Source organism: Lissotriton helveticus, chromosome 10 (genome assembly GCF_964261635.1).
Source record: "Lissotriton helveticus chromosome 10, aLisHel1.1, whole genome shotgun sequence".
Taxonomy (NCBI): Eukaryota; Metazoa; Chordata; class Amphibia; order Caudata; family Salamandridae; genus Lissotriton; species Lissotriton helveticus.
In genome coordinates, this window is record NC_136071.1 from 238,254,925 (window position 1) to 238,276,582 (window position 21,658).

General features: G+C 44.4%; 1 long non-coding RNA gene across 1 annotated transcript; it reads right to left on the reverse strand.

The window, feature by feature from the left end:
- Positions 1 to 419: 419 nt before the first annotated feature.
- Positions 420 to 2,980, reverse strand: LOC144785139 (uncharacterized). The gene is made up of 3 exons (XR_013601776.1): positions 2,414 to 2,980; positions 902 to 952; positions 420 to 669 (listed from the first exon to the last, which is right to left on the reverse strand). It is a non-coding gene; the product is annotated as an uncharacterized LOC144785139 (long non-coding RNA).
- Positions 2,981 to 21,658: the final 18,678 nt, after the last annotated feature.

A 21,658-nucleotide genomic window follows, 5' to 3' on the forward strand; every position in this document is an offset into this window, starting at 1 on the left:
AGCAAACCAAAAACAATACTTCCATAAATCTGGTCCCAATTATAACATCAATATTCTCCTACTCTGGAAAGATTATTTTTTTAACTCTACTGTGAGATGGGTTCACTGTACAAAATAAATCTTCGAAAGATTCCTTCTGGCTAGCTTTGTGCTGTAGCAAGACCATATGCATACAAAAGTTGTGGCTTCAACAATGTTATATTTTGCATTCAGATAAGATTAACAACTTGGGCAGCTACTCCCATATTCCTGACTCACTGGGACTTGCCTTACTTTGAGGTACAGAGCATTAGCTGAAGCTGTTTAATGTGGTGACCAGTGGCAAAAGACTGAAAAAAGTAATAATTAAATGAAAAAGCATCAAAGGGGATGTGTTAAGATGTAATTTTATTGATCTAAAACACACCTGTGGCCTCATAGGAGCCAGGATACTGAACAAGAGAACATAGAGAAAGTCCAGGACACTGTTCAAGAGGGGAAAAATGCCAGAATAATACAAAAAGAACAAAACGGCTTAATGAAAGCCAGCAACTTCAATTTTTGTTTTTAGATTCAGAGTTTTCTTTAGTCCTCTTCCAGTATTGCAAATCTTTATAGCCAGCTTCCTTCTCATAGTTCTGTTTTCCAGTGATGGCCAGCCTTTATCCGTGCACATAGACTTCAAAGAGTCTGGAGGAAAAAGAAATTAACATACATCAGTATCATGTTAACACCACTATTTTAGGTTTTTAATAGGACGGGGCTGCCTTTAAAATATTCCAATCTATTTATTTCATATAGTGTGCCCGATGAGATATGCTTACAAGGGTTCATAAGTTTAACATTAAGGTTACTTGGTCAAAGAGGTATGGTGAGAGCAAGGCATCGAAGAAGAGGTAGGCAGGAGGTAAAGATGACTCACCTGTCCAAGTGAAGAAACTGCTGCTGTTCACCAGACGCTGTCACACTTCCTCTGCAAACAGAAAGCAATCAATACCAGATTTCATTTACAAAACCATCATGGAGGCAGCCATGTTGAGCCTGAACTCTACTTACAGTATTCTTATTTGGAAAACAGTCTAAAGAAATACCATACTGACCAGAAATCCAAATAGGAGCTTACAACCAAATGCTAGGAACTGATCTAATTATTGGGAGAGCTGAAATTAAATCCCAACTCAAGGTTATGTGCCAGATTTGCATGTCATTTGTAGCACAAATTCTCAATGAGTTACAACCCCTCCCCCATTGCTCTTTTGCAGACGGCTGTTAGTTAAGTGTGAAGGAGTCTGTGTACAATAATATGATCCAGGACCACATATGCAAACATATATTTTAACACTGTATGTATATTCATGTATTTTCATAGTCCTAAATCAATCAGAGTGGAAATTGTGCCAGTTGTGGCTGGGTGTGGTTCTGCTTGGGCAACAGAATCCCCCAATACTAGTTGACAAGTGCAAACAGAGCCATGAGGCCAAGCCTAGTAATAGCAAAGCAAGGCAAATTTGCCCCATGGCACTGTTCACCGCCATGCGGAATGGGGCACTCACCACATAACTTAATGGACTCATGATTATTAGGAACTGGGCACAACTCTGTTCTCCAGACCAAGGACAATGGATATATAATGTCAGGTCACCTGTTGCTATTTCTTTTTTCAGGCTGTAAGTTGCTTAGTCTTACTGGCTGAGAAAAACTTGGAAAAACTAGGGGTTCACTATATATTAGCACATGGACATACTTTTTTGCCACGGTAGCATGAGAAAGGTAATATCGCTGCAAGGGTTCAAACATTTTTGTAAGACTGAATCTCAATGCACAGCCACAGTTGCAGTGGCTTTCACATGGCCAAGTGATGGTGCAGGTCTGAAATAGACGTCTAAGACATTCAGAGACAGGAGAGAGATATCCTGTGTGTTCTTTTCCAGCTTGAGGAAGTGAGAAGTTTGGCATTCAACAGATGACTGATTCAATGTTGTCCCTTTACAGTTGCATGACTGAGGCACCAATCCCCTTCACCACTCATTCAAACAAATATGCCTCTGGAAATACTATCAGGGCAGATTGATAGCTTTCCAGGAGACCAGTGATCTATCTGTTCCATAACTCCCAAAGCATTTCAAATTTGTTAAACAAGGATCCATTCTACATCCTTTCAGCATCTAAAACAGGTAATATTGAAGATGGCTATAATCTACGACACAAAAGCTGATTCACAAAAAATAAGGCCCTAAACACCCAGCATTAGACATAACAAGGCTCAAGGAGATCAGGGTGCGGCCATTGTCAGTCAAGCCCGCTCCTATTGCAGACAGGGAGCTGGGTAGGGTCAAGTGTGGATAAATTGGTTGGTTTGTGACAAGAACGTGGTTCGCATTCAGTTACAGATCTGCCTAGCATTTCCCGCACTCCCTTTGTGTTTTCTACTTACCTGCTCGAGTCCTGTTGTCCCGCATTCGGGAATTCGTGGTACCTTGATTGGACGTCTCTGACATGTTACGGCTCCTTTACGCGGGTCTGCCTCTTACAGGTCGTTGATCTCTTCTTCCAGGTTCCTGTCCACATCCATGTTCCCTTGCCAGAGGTACCTGCTTGTGTAACTGTTTCTTCGCGCCAGAGTTTCTTCTGCCTCTCGTCCTGTAAAGAATACAATGAGAGAAGAAAGATATATTTAACCAAAGAATCCTCGTCTATCAGGTATATGATAGGATGATGATGTTATATATGGTTAGAAGGACATAGTTACTTATCTGATTTATCTGATAAACGCACAGCGGAAAAACGGTTATTCTTTTGTTTTCCGTATTTAACATGGGCTGGAAATAAAGAGAAAATAGATGCAAGTTAGTTTCCCGATTTCTTAAGGAGACGCTATATTCTTATCTGACCCAGCACCTTTTTGTGTAGATTTTTCATATTACATCCTATCTAGGAAAATATGATTTTTGCCTAGTATTAACTAGGATGTATATTTTGGGGGTCTAATTGATGGCTACAGTGGCATTTGTTAAGGTTAGTTTTTTTGCAATTATACATATAACTTCTTTTACCATAAGGTAAATAACTAAGCTCACAAAAAAGGGCCACTGCCCATTCTGCAGAACCAGGCAAACAAAGATGTGGGCTCTCAGCCATGCTGCATAACCAGGCTAAGAAAAAGCAGGGCCCTGGCCGAAGGTGCATAACATAGACTCAAATACAATATACCAGTGCTTAGCTGCATAGAACATATTTAATTCATGCTACATACACTAGATGTGGAGCACTGATCTGTGCCAGACACAAGACCTCACATTTATATGGGGTCACTGGTCCGTGATTCATACTCTGGCTTCACCCACAGCATCACTTAACGTCCGAGAGACCATGGAACGGACAAACAAGTGCAAGATTGGGAGAACTGACAAGCACACCCAGGCTATATAAAATGAAAAACACATCCATTAAATTTTTGGGGGGAGGGTCGTGAGGTGAAGAGACTGGATGCGTACTCATTGCACTTATGCTTATATATTTCTATTTATCCAACATACAAAACAAACAAACACAAAATCCTAAATTCTTCCATCCCCTCACTATCATTTTCAATCCAAATAACAGACTAACATGTCCACCTCTTAAATTAGTTCCATATTTCACTATACTAATTCACCACTAACACTGTACGAGTTCCTGAGTAGCGTGCTACTTGCCGAAAAAGAGCTTCGACGCCTCATCAGGGGTAGTAAGCGATATATAAATGCAATTACATATACATTTTAATTTATCATATCTGTTATGCAGTTCAGTAATACTAGAAAGATAAAAGGCAGTGTTCATCTCACCAGGATTTAAACTGTTCCCAAAGCTGTGACCCTTAACTCACTGAGCTACCTTACACTGAATAGGTTTAATGTCAAATATTAGAAACTCTATCTATAACAACGCAGTAGGTTAATGTGCCTGGTGCAAATAGCCTTATCCAACATGCAAATCAGGGTTTGCAATTTTGCATTCTTAATTCGGACTTTCACCCGCTCATTATAGATACGATTTGGAACCTTTATATTTAAAAATCCTTATTTACTGATGAGTAAAGGGCTTAGAGTGGGGAAAAAAGCTGCCAAGGCTTAGTGCACCAGAAGGAAGCATGGTAACTGTCCGTGTCGCTGCAAATATATTTTAGGCAGTTTTTCAAAGTGTGAACTCAACCCGAGGTTATTGTGAGTGTAAGACTACCTCTCACATTGCACAAGGTCATATTAATCATTTTTCAGACTTTAAATGATTAAGTGATTTGCCCAGAATCACTTTTGCAGCAGACCAAAATAAAGTTGTGCATATGTTAAAAAAAAAAACGAAAATAGCATTGTCTATGCATTTTTTTCAACTTCCAGTGCATTTTACATCAATTACAATTTTACATCAGGTCAAGAATTTTATATCGAAGCTCTTTCCGTTGCAGTTAAGTGAGCAAAATGACTCCCATAATCAGGAAGAACATAACTCCATAGCTGCCAAGGTTTCAGATTGCTTATGTGTGACATTTTCGTAATTTCAGTGTAATTATGAGTGACATTCAATGACTTTGAGTGACACAAACTTGCAAGCAAAAATAAAGCAATGAAGACAAGGGAAATTTATGAATATCAGAAATTACACCCATTTGAGCAACGAGAAACTCGAAAAGATCTTCAAACTGCTGCAAATCACCAGAAACATAGCAGCCAAGTTTACAGACTGCTCAAGTGTGACATTTTGGTGGTGTCCATGTGCATATGTGCAGGGCCACTGGAATTAGGTGATTGTGCTGGTATTTTCGCCTAATTGTAGATTTGCCGCATTTGCCACATAATCTATCATCTGCTGCATAATCTGCAGATTTTAAAAACAACTTTGTTTCTACCTCAAACGGTTCAAATTTTAGTAACAACACAACAACACGTTGCTGAGCAGTGGAAGGCCCTTTGCAAAGGTTGACTGGTCAACTTTGTATATTGCTATAGTTTGGTGTTAAAATGGTAGTAATGAGGCACAACAAATGCCCACACACGGTTAACAAGCTTAAAAATGTCAAAATACGGAAGTAGTACCATCACAAAATGTGCCGCATACGACTTTTCTTGCCTCACAAATAGCTCTACCGTGTTGCATTATTTGACCCTCCCCTACAATAATTCCAGTGGGCCTGCATATGAGCGACACTGAGTGATATTTTCTTGCAAGTAAATGTAAGCAGTAATTAACCATTACTAAGATCTGTGAAAGGGCTACTAGCCTTCGGAGTTTCTGATCGCTCCTGTTCTCTTTTCAAACTGCTTTCATTTGCAGTCTTTCACCATTAGCCACAGGTCCCCCCTTTTCTCCGCATCTTTTTGAATAACTTATTCTGCATATATTACATCATCTCTTTCCTCAGCCTCTTATTTTTCAGTGTCGTGCAAGCACTACGTGTATGGCCCCCTTCACCACGCACCTACCCACCCTCTCTTTCCTCACCTTCAACCACACTTTCCTTTTTGTGCACTCAGTATTTTGACATCTGCTTATTACTCCTTCACACACTTTTATATAAGATAGAAATCACAATAGGCACTCATGTGAACATCTCTCTGTAGAGAGGCCAAGGTGTTGAATAGTCTGTACCTTTATTTGACCTACCGACAGGCACTGCGGGAAGCTCTCTAAGCCTTCAGCCTCAGCCACACAGCGCTCTATCATACCCCATAATAAGCACTAACCTATAAGTTTAAACTGACTCAGACAGCTATAACCAACTAACTCAGTCAGTGCACTGTAGAAGAGGTCTATCTGTTTCATTAAACACTACATTAAAATGCAAATACTTTTATGGAATTTAAGATAAAGTCAAAATAGTTTTAAGGGTTTGGATTTTGTTATAATGCGTCACTCTGGGGTAGTGTACCACTGTGAAACAATGGTAAAAAAGAAATGCCAGGCCTGAATCGATGCATGTTTACTTCTCTGTCACGCCGACCCCAATGCTGTGTGGCTGACATGGGGCTGTCTCAAATGTGGTAGTGGCTCTATTACCTTGAGTCAAACAAAGACTCTTGTTTTTGCCCACAATAACAGGTTTACACAGCAGCTTCCGAGCAGGGTGGCAGGTCCCGGCAGAGGCGATCTGTCTGAGATCTGATCCAGAGATAGCGCTGTATGTAACCCTGCCGCACACACACACACACAATAGCCTACGGGAGCATGAGCAGCATGACAAATACAAGATTACGGAATTTAAACAATAATGTAACAAAATCATGGAGTGCAACATTCAGTAAAACATGGCATTATTGCTAAACCAAGTTACCTAGAGGCAGAGTGCTGCTGGTGGATTCACGTTCGTTCATACTTGGCGGTCACAGCCTTTGACCTGCTCTCGCTGCAAGATACCACAGCTCCAAATCTTTAACAGACCATTGCAGAAAGCAAGCTAGTTTTAGCCTTGAAAGTCACCAATTAGCTGTTTTTTTCTAAATTAGGCACATTCTACTGTTGTGATAGAAACCTCCAAACTCTGAGAAAAAAATGTCCCGGACCATACTTACGATCAGTAATCCAATCACTGGCTGTTTCCGATCACTGGCTGCTGAAAACTCGAAATCTGTCCCTTCGAAAAGAAAGTCTTGAGGCTTTTAAAAAGCAAACAATATCCAGCGGGGGAAATCAACATAGTCCCCTTTTGCAATGACCTCGCCAACTTCCTCACGACCTCGCCACCAGTTCTTGCAAACAGTAGAGAAAAGTGACGTATTTCCGGCAGCGCCGGATGTGCATGTTACCTAAAAGGCATTTTATCTCTATTAGTTTTATACTGAGCGAACTCCACAAGTCACGATTCAAAATATTTATCTGAGCCCGAGCATTACAATTGTTCCTATGGCAATTGCTGAAACAAAACACTGTAAAATAACACTTTATTAAAGACGTACTGTATCATTGTTAAGAGAAATCCCTCCCGCGTCTCGTATGCTGTGATGCAGTTTAAAAGAGGGAGGGTGACACTGGCCTCTGGCTGAATGTCTCCTCAAGGCTCACAGCACTTTACCGCCCGCTGTGCTGCATGAATAGCTCCTAGCAATGCATCTGGGAACGCCTTTGAACAATTAACTTCTATTCGAGGCCTGCTGTAAAGTGAGAGGGGATTGTAATGCGTTAAAGATTTAACGCTGCTTAAGTGGGAACCGGGGAAGCTCGGTGTCAGCTCACAATCTGTGACTACATTAAGTCTGAAAAGGGTTGTTACAATTGGGTTTTTTCGTTTTATGCCTGCACAATGCAAATAATGCAGATTACGAATTCATGTTCATTTGTTGTGTTTTCTTTACTAAAGCACAGATGAAACTTTAGCCAGTCTAGGTTTTATAATCTGCAGTTTATCTATGGTTTGGTATTTACGTTTTGAAAATGAAGACTACATGTCCCACAATGCAACCAAATCACACAATGAGCTATTAATGTGTGGCATCACCATTATTTCTTCCTTTGGCTTTAATATATTCCTGAAAGAGCAGAGTTTTTGAAACACATGTAGTTCTTATCTGTAACTGGCATCAAGAATAAATGTGACAATAAATCTGTTTTTGCTTATTTGATTGGGCACAAACAGGCTGCATTTTAAACATCTCACAGGGGTTAGGCACATGCTGCAGAATTTGTGTGTGTCCAGTAATATGCAAGCACCTTAACCAAAGTAACACAACTTTGAGGGTTAAACCTCTTGCTGAAGAGTTCTATGTATTGTCTAGTCCCAGTTTTCATTCTTCATAAAGTAGCATTGAGGATCAATGTGTCTGCTGCAAAATAAAACATGGAACATGCAGCTCACAAATTTGTATTTTATGTGATAGTCCAGTTAAGTAGGTTACTGCTTTTGTCACAAAAAATACTTTTGTTACTTACAGTTCATAAACTACAATACTGCTAATATGGCACAGTGAGCTCAAAAACGACATGAAGGAGCAGCATGCAAACATCAAAGCATAGATTGAAAAATGTATAGTTTGATTTTATTTTGTAATCTTTTGTTATTCCAACTTTGCGAAAAAGGGTTTCTTTTAATAAGGTCTTAATCGTCAAGAGTAAACTCATCTTGTGAAGACATCAGTCACTAATTTTCAAGCCATCCTAAAATCATCAGTAACAACCTCAGCTAGAGGAGTCATCGAATACTCATTTTCAAGTCATCCTTAAGTCAGCAGGAATACTCACACCTTGTGAAGTCATCAAACACTCATTTTCAAGTCATCCTCAAATCATCAAGCACAGGTTTCTAAGCATTGCTGATTACTTCAAGAGCTTGATGATGTCTGAAGATGTGAAAATGACTTCTAAAGTAGTTGAATGATCATCCAATGGCTCTGGGATGGCTTCTAAAGTAATCCTGTTTGACCTGGGTGATGGGCCTGCAAGAAGGGCGCGCGGTTACTCAGCAATGATTTTAACATATTCGTGGGAAACTCTTCCCCGAAAGGGGGGCTCTGGGAGAGGCCTGCCTTCTGGTCCTCACACACTGCAGTGACAGATCACTGCCTGGCAGCCAGATACATAAGAGCTGTGATTCTTTTAGCTTCTAAGCTAAATTCCTGGAAAATTGGAGGCGGCAATTACCGGTAATAGACACAGTCGTGGTGCGTTCTCTCTCTGAAAGAGCAGGCGAGGTTTTTGCTGGGGTCCAAGCCCTCGAAACCAGTAGCTGCCTCTTGTATGGTTTTCTCGCTCTCATTCTTTAAACGTTGTTTTGGAAATCATTAATGGGGTTTTCGAGAAATGTTTTGGTGTGAGGGTTTCAAAGGCTGGATCAATAGCTCTGGAAACGGATCTGGGAAAATGCTATTGAGACCGTGCATGCTTTATTAGTGACAGTGCAGACTGCATCACAGATTGTGGCAGCTTCGTCAGAGGAAGGGGATGCTTGACCAGTCGACGTGCGGGCTTCATCAGGGATAGCGCAAGCATCATCCTTAATAGCGCAGGCGTCATCCGTGAAAGTGGAAGAAGGGGGGTTTGGGGGCACCTTGAGGTCTGCCCCCCAGGCAGATTGGCAGGGACTGGCCGATACCGGCCATTTTGTGCATTGGACTAAGTGGGGATTTGGCACGCTCCCAGCCACCATTTTAGGTTTGGTGACCTGGTGGCTGGGAGTGTTGTAGGTAGCTTAGCGTTTTTGTGGAGTTAGTGTGTGAGTAGGCCTAGATCCTTTAATTGATCTGTTAATTGAGAGGCGTATTTTAGGGCATGTCCGGAGAAGATTACCGCATTTTGGAGGCAGTGCGGCTGTTGAGTGAGGCCGGCCCGCTTGATCTCTTATTGCCGGAGGCCTCAGGGAGCACGTGCCCTGCTAGGCGCTGAACGGGCCGCGTTGTTAATGAAGGTGTTACCCCGTTGGTTGTTCCTGCGCCGTGGCGTCATGTAAGAGACGAGTCCGCGGCGGAGAAGGGGGGCCCACCGGAGGAGCGTGTCCAGCATCTCCCCGGCCGGGTCTCCCAAGGTCCAGGTCCTGTATGTCAGGAGAGCGGCTCCGCTTGTGAGCAGGGATCGGAGCCTCCCGTGTTGGGAGAGGCTCCGGCAGGAAAGCATAGGGGCGGGGCCCGCCGGACGAGCAAGTCACTGCATGGCTCCCCCGGCGGGTCTCCGGACGATAGTATGCCATGGCGGAGGGGCGGGAAAGGGGTCCTGGGTCCGCGAAGGCTGGGAAATCCAAGGAGTGGTGAGAAAAAGGGCAAAAAGGGAGTTGTGGTCTTTACTGTCCACGGTGAGTGAGGCGTGTTGGCTGGAGAAGCCCCAGGTTTGGGTGGGCATGCAGGGCTTATGGGGAGACAGGCAGTCAGTCCTGGTGGGGGGGGGTTAGGGCTGGGTTTTCTGTCCCCCGGCTGGCTGTGTGGGTGAGGCAGTGGATGCGGGAGGAGCTTTCGGGGAAAGACGTTTGCCCTGGGGCGGCAGGGGTTGCAAAGGGGGTGGGGGGACGATACCTGGTCGTTAGAGGAGGAGGATGATTGTTTGCCTGATGAGCTTGAGGAGGCAGTGGGTGGCAGGGATTGGGAGGGCCTGGACCTTTTCACCTCCTGGAACGAGGAGGTGAGAGAGTTAGATATGGTGGGCCAGTTGGTTGGGTATATGGTGCAAGGGAGATCGCTGGGTTCGGGGCTGGGGGCTGCGTGGGCCAGCAGAGGGGAAGGGGGGTCTTGGCAGGGGGTCCTTGGGGGCCGGGGCAGGGCCCTGTTGGGCTACGGCTGTGGGCCCTGCTGGGTTGGAGTGGAGTGACGAGGGGGAAGAAGGGGGTGATAGGGGGGGATGTTTTAGGCCTTAGCAAGGTGGGGCTCGTGTGGGCGGCTCGTAATTTAGCCGGTAGAAAGAGGAATTCGGAGGGGAGGGGTAGGGAAGGTAGGCCCAGCACACCAGACTGGTCCTTTTTGTTTCAGGCGGTGAAGCGACAGCAGGAGCCAGACTTGGCAGAGCTGAGAGCGGCTCCGAGGCGCCGAGGAGAAGGGAGGGTGGAGCCTTGCGCGGCGTGCCCAGTACCGGTGTGGGACCTCAATACGGCTGGCGCAAGTAGACCCCGCGCGGTCTCGCTGGCCCCAACACCCGACGGTCCGCGGGGCATCGAGGACACAGGAGCAAAAGCGGGAAAGTATTAGGGTGCCTAGGAGAGTGCAGTCGGCACCTCCGGTTGGGAGGAAATGGGGTCGTGGGGAGCCTGAGGAGTTAGATTATGAGAAAGACAGCCTCGAAGAGGGCGAGTCACGCAAATGTGAGTAAAGGAGTGCAGGGGCCGAGTAATGGTTATTCTAGCATTTTGCAGGTGTCACGACGCCCGGCAGAAAATACGGGTTGGACATCGCAGTTGGTGGAACCTTCTGCGCCCTTAGCAAGGTGGACTGCAGTACGACGGGCACCCTCCTTAGAGCCTGGTAAAAGGAGGGATGGAGGGGCGAAACCAACAATGGTATCAGTGGGGATTGGAGGGGGGAGGGGATGAGGAGGAGGGGGGTTAAGAAGAGGCAAGCATGTTTTGGATGTGGAAGTGGGCACAGATGACTCATGTATGGTGTCAATGAGCGCAGTTGAAGACACTAAGATGAAAAGTGATGCAGAGATAACAAAGACAGGCGAGATGGTTGACAAGTTAGAGATCAGAGTTAAAAATAAAACAATTGTCTTATATGGGGAAATCAAAACCGCTGGGCGCACACCTAATATTGGCCACTAAAGAGCGGATTTGGAAAGGCGGGTATGTGGAAATGCTAAAATTGCTGCACAGGGAAGTCCGTGCGAAGGAGGGATCAAAGGAGGAGGAATACGAATTGGCTAAACGGCCAAGGGTGGCTCTCACCACAGAGAACTGGACAGCGGCCTTTTTTTATATACGCCAGCCATACTGTGAAAAATACCCAGAGGGGTGTGTGGCGCTGTTCAAATACATAGACGTGATCCGGAAGGCACAAATCACGGGAGGTGGATACGCATGGGCTCAACACGACGAGGAATTCAGGGCACGAATGGGACACCGAGGCAAAATGGGGGGAAATAGAAATAGACCTGTGGCAGCATACCAAGGGAGTGTCCCGGGCAGGGAAGACAATTTTCACAGTCAGCGGGCTACCGCTCGTGTATCGACCCTTTCAGGGGCGACCCACCCGGGGAGGGGTGAGTGGGACAGGCAGAGGGCAGACAGCATCAGGACGGGCCTGCTGCGATTTTAATAAGGGCATGTGCATCCAGGATTTCTGTAGATTTAGGCATGACTGCTCGAAATGTGAAGGCAGACACGCCTTGGTCAATTACTTCAGGGGAGGGTCAGGCCAGGAGCAAGGGGGCCAGCAATGACAGCAAGGGGGGTTCCAGGCAACAGCAGCCCTTCACGGGAGGACAGGGTGGGCTAAAGGGGCTGGGCCAAAGGGCTCATACACCGGTTAGGGTGCTCAGGTTAGTTGCAGCCTTACAGGGTTATGGCAACCAGAAGGCTGCAAAAACATTACAAGGTTTTCAAGAAGGTTTTAGGCTAGGGTATAGGGGTCCAAGGACTAGACGGTGGGCGGACAATTTACAATCGGCAAAGGAACATCCTGAAATTGTGCCACAGAAATTGGACAGAGAAGTCCGTGACAGTCGCATTGCAGGCCCATTTGAGGATTGGCCTTTGGAGAATTTGATTGTTTCTCCAGTGGGTGTTGTGCCAAAGAAGGAACAAGGGCAGTGCCCGTTAATACACCATTTATCATGGCCAGAGGGGAACTCAGTGAATGTTTTCATTGATGAAAAAGAGGCTACTGTGTTCTATTCGTCAGTTGACGTGGCCATGTCACTATCAGTGACCGCGGGCGCGAGAGCAGAAATGGCAAAATGGGACATAAAATCAGCTTTCCGATTACTTCCAGTTCACCCGGAGGATTGGGATCTCCTGGGTATCCATTTCAATGGTAAATGGTACGTGGACAAAGCATTACCGATGGGTTGTTCTACGTCTTGCGCATTATTTGAATGTTTTAGCACGTTCCTCCAACGGTTGTTTTCCAAGCGCACGAGTCACCACTTGGTAACGCATTACCTGGATGACTTTTTCTATGTTGGCACCTCAGACTCCACAGAGTGCCTGGCAGCCCTGGGCAGTTTCAAAGAGATCATGAGAAAGCTTGGGGTGCCTTTGGCACTGGAAAAGACAATGGATTCCAGTACGGCTCTCTCATTTTTGAGTATCGAACTGGACTCTCAATCAATGGAGGCGCGACTTCTGAAGATAAGAAGCAGCAATTGCTTGGGCTCCTAGAGACAATGCTGAGTAGAGCCAAGGTCACAGTGAAGGGGATTCAGGTATTACTGGGACACCTCAACTTTGCCTGCTGGGTGGTGAGAGTAGGGAGGACATTTTGTAGACGACTAGGTAGGGCACTGACGGGACAGAGACCACCACATCACCATGTCCGCTTGTCGGCTGGGGTAAAGGAAGACTTGAGGATGTGGAAGTTTTTCTTGCAGGATTTCAATGGCATTCCACTGGCAAGGGGGGAGGACATGGTTTGGGATGTTCACATTTTTTCAGATGTCGCAGGCAGCAAAGGTTTTGGCCTCTATTGGGAGGGAAAATGGTGCGCAGAGCAGTGGCAGTGGAGTGGGGGGTAGGAGTATCACATTTGGGAGTTTTTTTTCCCTTGGTGATGGCAGGGACTTTGTGGTAGGAACAACTGGCGCACAAGAAAGTGATTTTCAGGATTGACAACATGGCAGTGGTGGAGATTGTCAACCGACAGTCCGCCAGGGACGAGCAACTATTGAAGTTGTTGAGGGCGTTTGTCTTGGTCTGTTTGCGTTTTGATATCACTTTTAAAGCAGTGCATGTGCTAGGTGTGGACAATGACATAGCAGATGCCTTGCGTCGTTCACAGTGGGGGAGATTCTGTGGGCTAGCCAATGATTTAGACAGGACTCCGACCCCCATGCCGCGGCAGTTGTGGTATGTAGGCGAGACCGGATGCTACAACTGGTGGTAGAGTCCCTGGCATACTCCACAAGGAAGGCATACAGTTTAGCTTGGGAGGAATTCCTGCACTCAGAAGCCCAATGGCGGTCCACGACAGAGCATAGGCGGGAAGATGGGATACAGTTTATCTTGATCTGATTGACAGAGAGCTATCTAAGGTGACTATCACTGGCAAGTTAGCAGTAATTGCATTTGTAGGAAAGCTGCTATGGGGTTATGCTCCATCTGCTGGTGAACTCGGCTCGCACATGTTAGAGGGGTGGGCGAGGGAGCAAGTTCAGGTGGGCCGGTTGAGGCAGCCTTTGTCTTGGAATTTTCTGGGCAGGGGGATTCGGGTTTTGTCCACGGTATGCTCTGACGGTTTTGAGGCGTGCCTTTTCTTTACGGTGATGTCATAGATGTTTTTCGGGGCTTTTTGGATGTTGGAACTGTTGGAAAAAAATTTAAGTGAGGTATTGAAGGGGGGATGTGGTACAGCATCAGGACAGAGTATGTATATGGCTACGTAAATTGAAAACATATCAGCGGGGTATAGGTAAATGGGTGTCCCTACAGGCGGCAGACCCCCCTTTGAATTGCCCTTGCAGGTGGGAAGCAAGATGCAGGGAGCTTTTGGGCAGACAGGTTGGGTCGGTATTTGTACACCAAAATGGTTGTAGGGTGACAGCGTTTCAGCTATTGACAATGTTGGGCAAAGCGCTGACGGAGCTGGGTATTGATGGCAAGAGTTTTGGGACCCATTCTTTTCGGTTTGGTGTAGCATCAGGAGCAAATAACAGGGCGTAGGTCGGGGGGAGATCAAGAGATTGAGAAGATGGACTTCAGATTGCTATCAGTGATACCTTTGCAGCAATGCAGGGGGGTGTAGCGCGGTTTCTTTTTTTTTCTCCTGCTCATTCAGTTTTTCTTGTTTTAGGTTTGGTGGCTGGCCCCCTCGCCAGTAAAATGTCCATATAGATAGTGGGGCATTCATTTGTGAAGTGGGCCAAAGTCCAGGCATGCGCCAGTTATTTTGAAGAGAATTTGGTTTTCAATAAAGAATTGTTTAAAGTATCCTGGAAGGGGCAGGAGGGCATGCGCTGAAGGAGCTTTTGAGGACATTAAACAGTTTGTTAGTGGCTGGTAGGTGCCCCGACATTTTGTTGCTTCATCTGGGTGAAAATGACCTGGTCAGGGAAAAAGGGATGGTGCTTATGAGAAGCATGAAAAAGGACCTGGCCCTACTAAAACGGCAGTGGTCCGGGTGCTCCGTAATTTGGACTGAGTTTGTTCCATGCAGGGCTTAGAGGCACAGTTAACCCAGGGGCAGTGGACAGGGCAAGGAGGACGCTGAATACGGAAATTGTCCATTTTTGCAAGGAGCTTGGTTTTCAGAGAATCGCGCACATGGAGATCAGGTTTGACACCGAGGAATTTTTCAGGGGTGATGGTATTTATTTGTCACCTTTGGGCATGGACTTATATTTGCTGGAAATCAGAGAGGTCCTGTCGAGGGTGTTGAATGTGCAAAGGCTTGTGTTCCTATTAGGTCAGAGGGGGCAGTAAAAAGGGGAAACAGCGTACCCGCATACACTGCCGCTTTTCCTGGGTGGCGGGGTTGTAAAAAGTTGGCCAAGATTGGCAGAAGTTTTTAGTTAAGTGTTGGAAGTTTGTGAGCAGGGGCAGGGAAAGGGTAGACAGTAAGGCAAAGTTTAGACTAGATGTTTGATAGTTACAGTTGCAGAAAGGCAGGTAGGGGGTTGGGTTTAATTGGAGGGCAGGATATGTAAATGCAATACTGTGTAATGTGGTTCTTATGTAATGTTATTATGTTATCGGTAGGGTGGGGGATTTGATGTTTTGGATCGTAGGGGTGGGGGGGAACGGGGGATCAGTTATTTTATGTATAGTGAGGTTTTAGTTTGTAAGGCAGTTGCCTAGGTTGGGCATTGTGATATGCACCTGTTTCAATAAAGCGCCCTTTTACACACACAAAATTAGTCTTTGTTTTGGCTTTGCCCCTGCCTCCCAAACGTTATCAGTGGCAGTAGGATTATCAACTACAACTGCAGACGTTTCAATAATGATAGCGGAAGCTTTTTCATTGATAGTGGTAGATTAATTAGTGGTACTATTAGCTGCATCAGTGACAGTGTAGGCTGCATCAACGATAGCACAATCTTTATAATTATTAGGGCGTTTGGAAATAAGCTACAGTGAAGGACCAGGATATGCGGCAGGGGTAATGTGATGCGTTTTGTGATAGTATTACACCTGTTAACACTGTCTGGGCAAAGGTTTCATCTAATTAGAACCAGTTTAACACCAAAATGCAGCAATAAGCAACATAAAGGTGACCAGTTAATCTTTGTGAACGGCTTTTGACTGTGTGGCAATATGCTTTGCTTTGGTTTTAGTAGATTCGTTTGAGCTAGTTTTTTTGTGGAAATCTGCAGATTATCCAGCAGATGATAGATTATGTGGCAAATGTGTAAAATCCCTAATTAGGTAGAAAATTATGCAGCCGAAAAATCACATAATTTGAGTGCTCAGATCACATAATTTCATTGGCCATGGTAATAGTGGAAGCTTCATCATTGATAGAGCACACTTCATCAATGATAGTGAAAACTTCATCACATATAGTGTAAACTTCACCTACGACAGTGGAAGCTGATGAGCCCATAATTAGGGTGAAACCGGTCCTGGGTTGCTTGTGTTCCAGTTCAGGGAGGATCTGGCTTGGCAGTTTGGACTGGACTGTTCCCATTGAAGCAGGATCAAGACTGATTTGCATGTTGCCGGGTCCAAACTGAGGTGGCATGGTGTGCAGAATAACGATGGATTGGTATGCTGCCCTGACCTGTGGCTGAGATTAATTCAAGCATTCCATCCATCACTGTTTTGTATCCTTACAGCCATCTGGGACAAGCAGGTAGTTAAGAATCAGTGTACAATTTCCCACACGTGATAGACTCCGACTGATCACAAGGGCTGCCCAGTATATCTGGTTTTCTTTGCATTAAGCCATGGCTACTGTGAATTAGACTTAGAGAAAGAAATGATGAGATAGGCAGAATTAGACATGGTTTGGTTCAAAGGGTTCAGCAGGCACTTGTAACTTCTTGCATGACCCCAGACCACTAGTTTGATTCCTGATAAAGTCAATTAATCCCTTCATCCTTCTGAGCTTGATTTTTTGAGTCCTATTGCACTGGGTAATAGTCTATTATTTATGGTGCAAATAACTGCAAACACATAGGCCCAGATTTAATAGTGTTTTGCCCTGGGCTTGCATCACTTATGTGTTGCAAACCAGTGCAAAGCGCTAGGCTGGGATTTACAATATAACACAAATCAGGATTTGGGTTGGATAGTATTTCAAAGTAACACAAAGTTGCATATAGGCTGCTTTGGGGTACTTTGCGTCAAGGGGACGTTCCATGGGTGGTGCGTGAATGTTCCCCTGCAACAACCCATGGTTTTGATGCAAATCCTTATGTGCAAACAATTGTAATGGGAATCAAAATACTGTAGTTTCTTTTAATATAGTGTTTTGATACTCCACATTAACACACAAATTAAGCATCCACCTATGGAGTGAATAAACAGTAATTTAATCACGTTTGTGACAATATTATCTAAGTATAATCATAGGAAAGTAAGTGCTCCATAGGACAGCACAGTGATAGTGCTTAGTGACAAAAGTGACCGGAAGTGTGCTGCGATTATATAAAAGACAATGTTGACTGAAAGACATTTAACTTTCACAAAATACAGACTCTGATTTGAGTAAAATATTGAAAACTAAACACTTTGATGATTTAGTGAAATCAGGTGTACATTGTCATTTCGACCCCCGTCTATGTGATTAAAGATCTGAACTTCCTCAGGACAAAATAGGATAGCAAACTAAAACCAGCATTGGAAATGCAATAGGGCTCGCATTAGGAAAGTTTGAGCTATTGGTCTTATAAATTAATTTTATTTTATTTATGTGTTATTTTTTAAAATAGCTAAATTAATAGCTTTGTCATTTACAATGCCAATAGTTATAACTTTCGCAAATGTGACACCTATAGCATTTGTAATGCAACATGTTTTGTATTTATGTGACTTAGATGTATTGATATTACAAATAAGGAAAAAAAGAAAGAAAAATGGACCAACAAAAGAAGAAACGGGTATGAAGAGAAAATGCAAAACAGGAAAAGGACAGAAGAATGAAAACAAAACTTTTAACAAAGCTTGAAACCAAGGGCAAGAAAATCAGAGACAAACAAGTTTATACAGTCATACATTGCTGGTCAAACAGCGAAGTATGCAAACAAATTTGTGCAGCCATGTAAAGTTAAATAAATGCCCAATAAAATAATACAAGTGTCGTATAAACAAACAAATGTAGCCGTGCCTGGGCAGTGAAAGGGGAGGAGGGAGGAGAAATGCGAGTCACGGCAGCAGCAGCCTTTGATGTGCCGGCCGGCTGTGCAGTGAATAATTAGGGAAGGAGAAATGCCGGCTGGGGGAAGCTTGAGATGCCTGGTGGCTTTGATGTGCACACGCTTTTTGCAAATGCGCTTGCTTTTCTCGGGCACAGCAACAAATCGCCGAGATGGTTAAGCTCTGTTTAAGCCACAATATAGCTCGCCAGCTATGCGCAAGCGCATCAGCAGGCGAGCCCTAAAAATGAATGAATGGACAAACAATTACTCCGTTGAATTCACAAAAATAAAGAGGTAGTGCAAAATCCTGTGCTAAACGTGGATCCATATGTCTCACATAATTGCTTCCAATAACGGACCAAAACCATATGAAATTAAAGGTAGTGAGACAACAATGACTTAGTGGAATGAAAACCATATGTTCCTTGAAAGAAATATACATTTGTCTTACTCCCAAGGTGGGAAGCTGTTGTAAAGACACAGCCATACACCGGTGAACTAGGCAAGGATGTGTCAAAACAGAAGCATACTGTGAGACACAATGGAAAACTGGTTGTTAAATGGAGGGTCTTCAGTAGACACGTACATGGGGCCGTCATACCGTTATAGCTATATAACATGGGTAACAAGATCTCCAAATTGTTTTGCTAAACTAAGCGAAAACCCATATTATATGATCTATTATTATTCTAAGAATTGTAACAAAAAAAAAAAAAAAAGAAGACAACAGACCATTACCAGCAATGCACCTAGGACCTCAAACAACATCCCTGTTTCCATCAGGTCAAGCCCAATGCTGCTCCAATTTAAGAAGAATTTGGCGACTCACATCTTTAAAGAATACTACATCATAATGCATTAACTGTCAATAACCCAGATTCCTTTGCTATTAATTGTTCACTTTAATCTTCTCTTTGACCGTGATGGAACCGGGTTCCACGTTCTAGACTTACTCTAGTACCCCTGGTCGATGGCTCGTTAGCGCCTGATTAAAAGTGTGGAGGGGAGAAAATTAATTGACCAATTTATCACTATCATTCCTATTGCCCATGTTACTAAAGGAAAACAGACTCCAAATTGAGGATTACTGGGTTTATAACAAAACCAAGAAAAGTTGAATATACCAACACGTCAAGACGAGCGTTTAAAAATACAGGAAAAAGGTGCCAGAGCGTGATGACTTTCTAAGAATTACACTCACGTTGAACGGGTCAAGTAGCATAAAGCTACAGAGCTCGTTCTAAGATGCTCTACCCTCTTCAGTCTTCCCCGAAGTCCCTCCGGAATCTGTCCCTAACCCCAACACCAAATCATAGGACACACCCATCATCACATCACGAGATCTACCCATCCAACTGCACACCTCCTAATAGGAAACTTTCCATTGGGTAGCAATGCTCCCATGCTCTTGCTCAATGACCTTGATTCCCAAGCCTTCTCCTGTGAGAAAGAACACCACCCCACGTTATCGGGATATCGGTGTTTGGGGGCAATTATAGGTACTCATACACCAAGACGCTGCTTGGAAAGATTATATATTAAGGGGTATTAATCGTCTAAAATTGGCACAGAGGCTTCAGCACGCCAAGTTTCTGTAATACACATATATGTGTGTCTCCTCAAGCCCAATTCATTTGCCCAACTGGGGGCCCTACTTTCCTTCCGGTGCTTCTTAGATGGGACTCTGAAATGGCCCTACATGCCTCGAGACTGTATATGTATCTGTCATTGAAGTCTACCTGTGTGCCTCCTGCTCTACGGATTTGCTTTCAGATGGGCCTGTGAGTCTAAAAAGACTCCATAGATGAGCTCTGAGACTGGCCTATTGGTCTTCTCATACTCCAGCGCCACAGATTAGCCTTTGGGGTAGGGTGACCAACTGTCTGTATATTTCACAGACCGTCCATTAATTAGAAGTCACGTTGGTTGTCCTTGATGATCCCTCTTACGGACACCTTTTGTCCGTAATTTGGGGGGTTACAGTGACCTGCATTGATCACCTTCAGGAAGCCTCTCTGCTGGGGCTGCCTTGCACTCCTCTGTGATTGTGGCATACAGAATGACAATGGGCCAGTCTGGGCAGTTAAGGCATGTGGTGGGCCTGAAAGCATGGAAGAAAAAATGTTACACATTAGATGGAAGTAACATTGTCCATTTATTTTTAGAAAACAGGCATATGCATTCTGTCCCGCACTTTTACAAATTAGAGCTTTTGGCATTGAAAATAACAATGCTTTTTACCTTTTTTTATTTGCAGTGTAGTGATTATATTGTCAATTGTATGACCTTGCAGCGCTGGAGAACCAGAAAATAGGAAATAGGTTATGAAGGAAGGGAGACCAGAGTAACATGCTGTGTTTAAAAAAAAAAGTAGCGACATCCTGGAAAAATCAAACCTTTACAGGGAATCCAAGATTAAGTAAAGCAGAGCAATATAGTTACCTGTCAGTTTATACTTATTATTTAAAAATGAATGAGTGGTTTGCCTGAAAAGTTAAGGTCATGACAACAGTGCCCAGGAAGCACTACAGGGACCAGCATGCACTGCTAAAAGCCAACAAAAGCTAATCAGGCCAATTAAGAGAAGTAATGTAATGTAATAAAAATGCTTATAAAGCGCTCAAATGCCGAGGCGTCTTGGCGCTGAGGTGCGTAAGTGGAGCAGAGCAAAGAGAAGACTGACAACTACCCGACATTAAACAGCCAGGATTTTAAGATTTTCCTGAACGATGAAAGGTTCGGCTGAAGTCTAAGGGCCACCGGCAGCTTGTTCCACAATTGGGCCTTGAAGCTAGAAAATAGACGGCCACCCCATCTAGCACGTCTATACCTCGTAGTAACGATCAAGCCAGAAGTGAGTGTAAAAAGAGCAACAAGTGAGATAAAACGTGCGCAATGCATTATACAAGGTTAAGACTTTTGCAGCAGAGCAAGTGGTCTCGGGCCATATGGCCCTGTTAACCCCTTCCGCGCTCATGAAGAGCTGAGCTCGTCATGAGTTGCGCCGCTCGCACGCTCATGACGAGCTCAGCTCGTCATGTAACGCGGCTTTTTCAAAAACGCAGCGCGCAGCGGGAAAACCGCTAGCGCGCATGCGGTTAACAAATGTTCACATCAGGAGAAAACCTCCGGCTAGACTACTTTATTTTGAAACTTTAAATGAAACAAACCAAGACAAGCGAGGCATCAATTCTTGACATACCCTGATTGTGTCTCATGACCTTTCATCTCAATGTCGGCTGTGTACTTTAAAAACAGGCCTATCTAATATTAAGAGGTGCGTTTCTAAAACTTTAATTAATGGCACTTAGTTTGCAGCCTTCGAAATGAAAGGATGAAAGCGTGAGTTGGCCTTTCTCGTGACAGGCAGATTACAGTAGTTGCGAGCAATGAGCGTTTAAATGCCTGTACACCTCTTGCATGTGATAGGGACTGGAGTTAAGATCTGTTCCCACCTCTCCTGTGGACAGTTTTACAGGCTGTTTACTGGGTGTAGGAGGTGGCAATGGTGAAGTTCCCATGCATGATCAGTGTAAACTTGTGTAAAGCAGGTAAATACATGTAGGATGTATATGCAAGGGTAAGCCTGGCACCCATGTGCAGTTTATGTAAGAAAGAATAAAACTGAACACCATGCATGGTCTAATTTGGAAGGGAGTATCCAGAGTACAGGCTGTTTTTATTCCCCAGAAAATATCAAGTGAATTATTTTACCACCTTTAGGCAAAGTGTGGGCACGTTAATTCACACTGCTCATGGGTCCTGTACCAGATTTGAATGG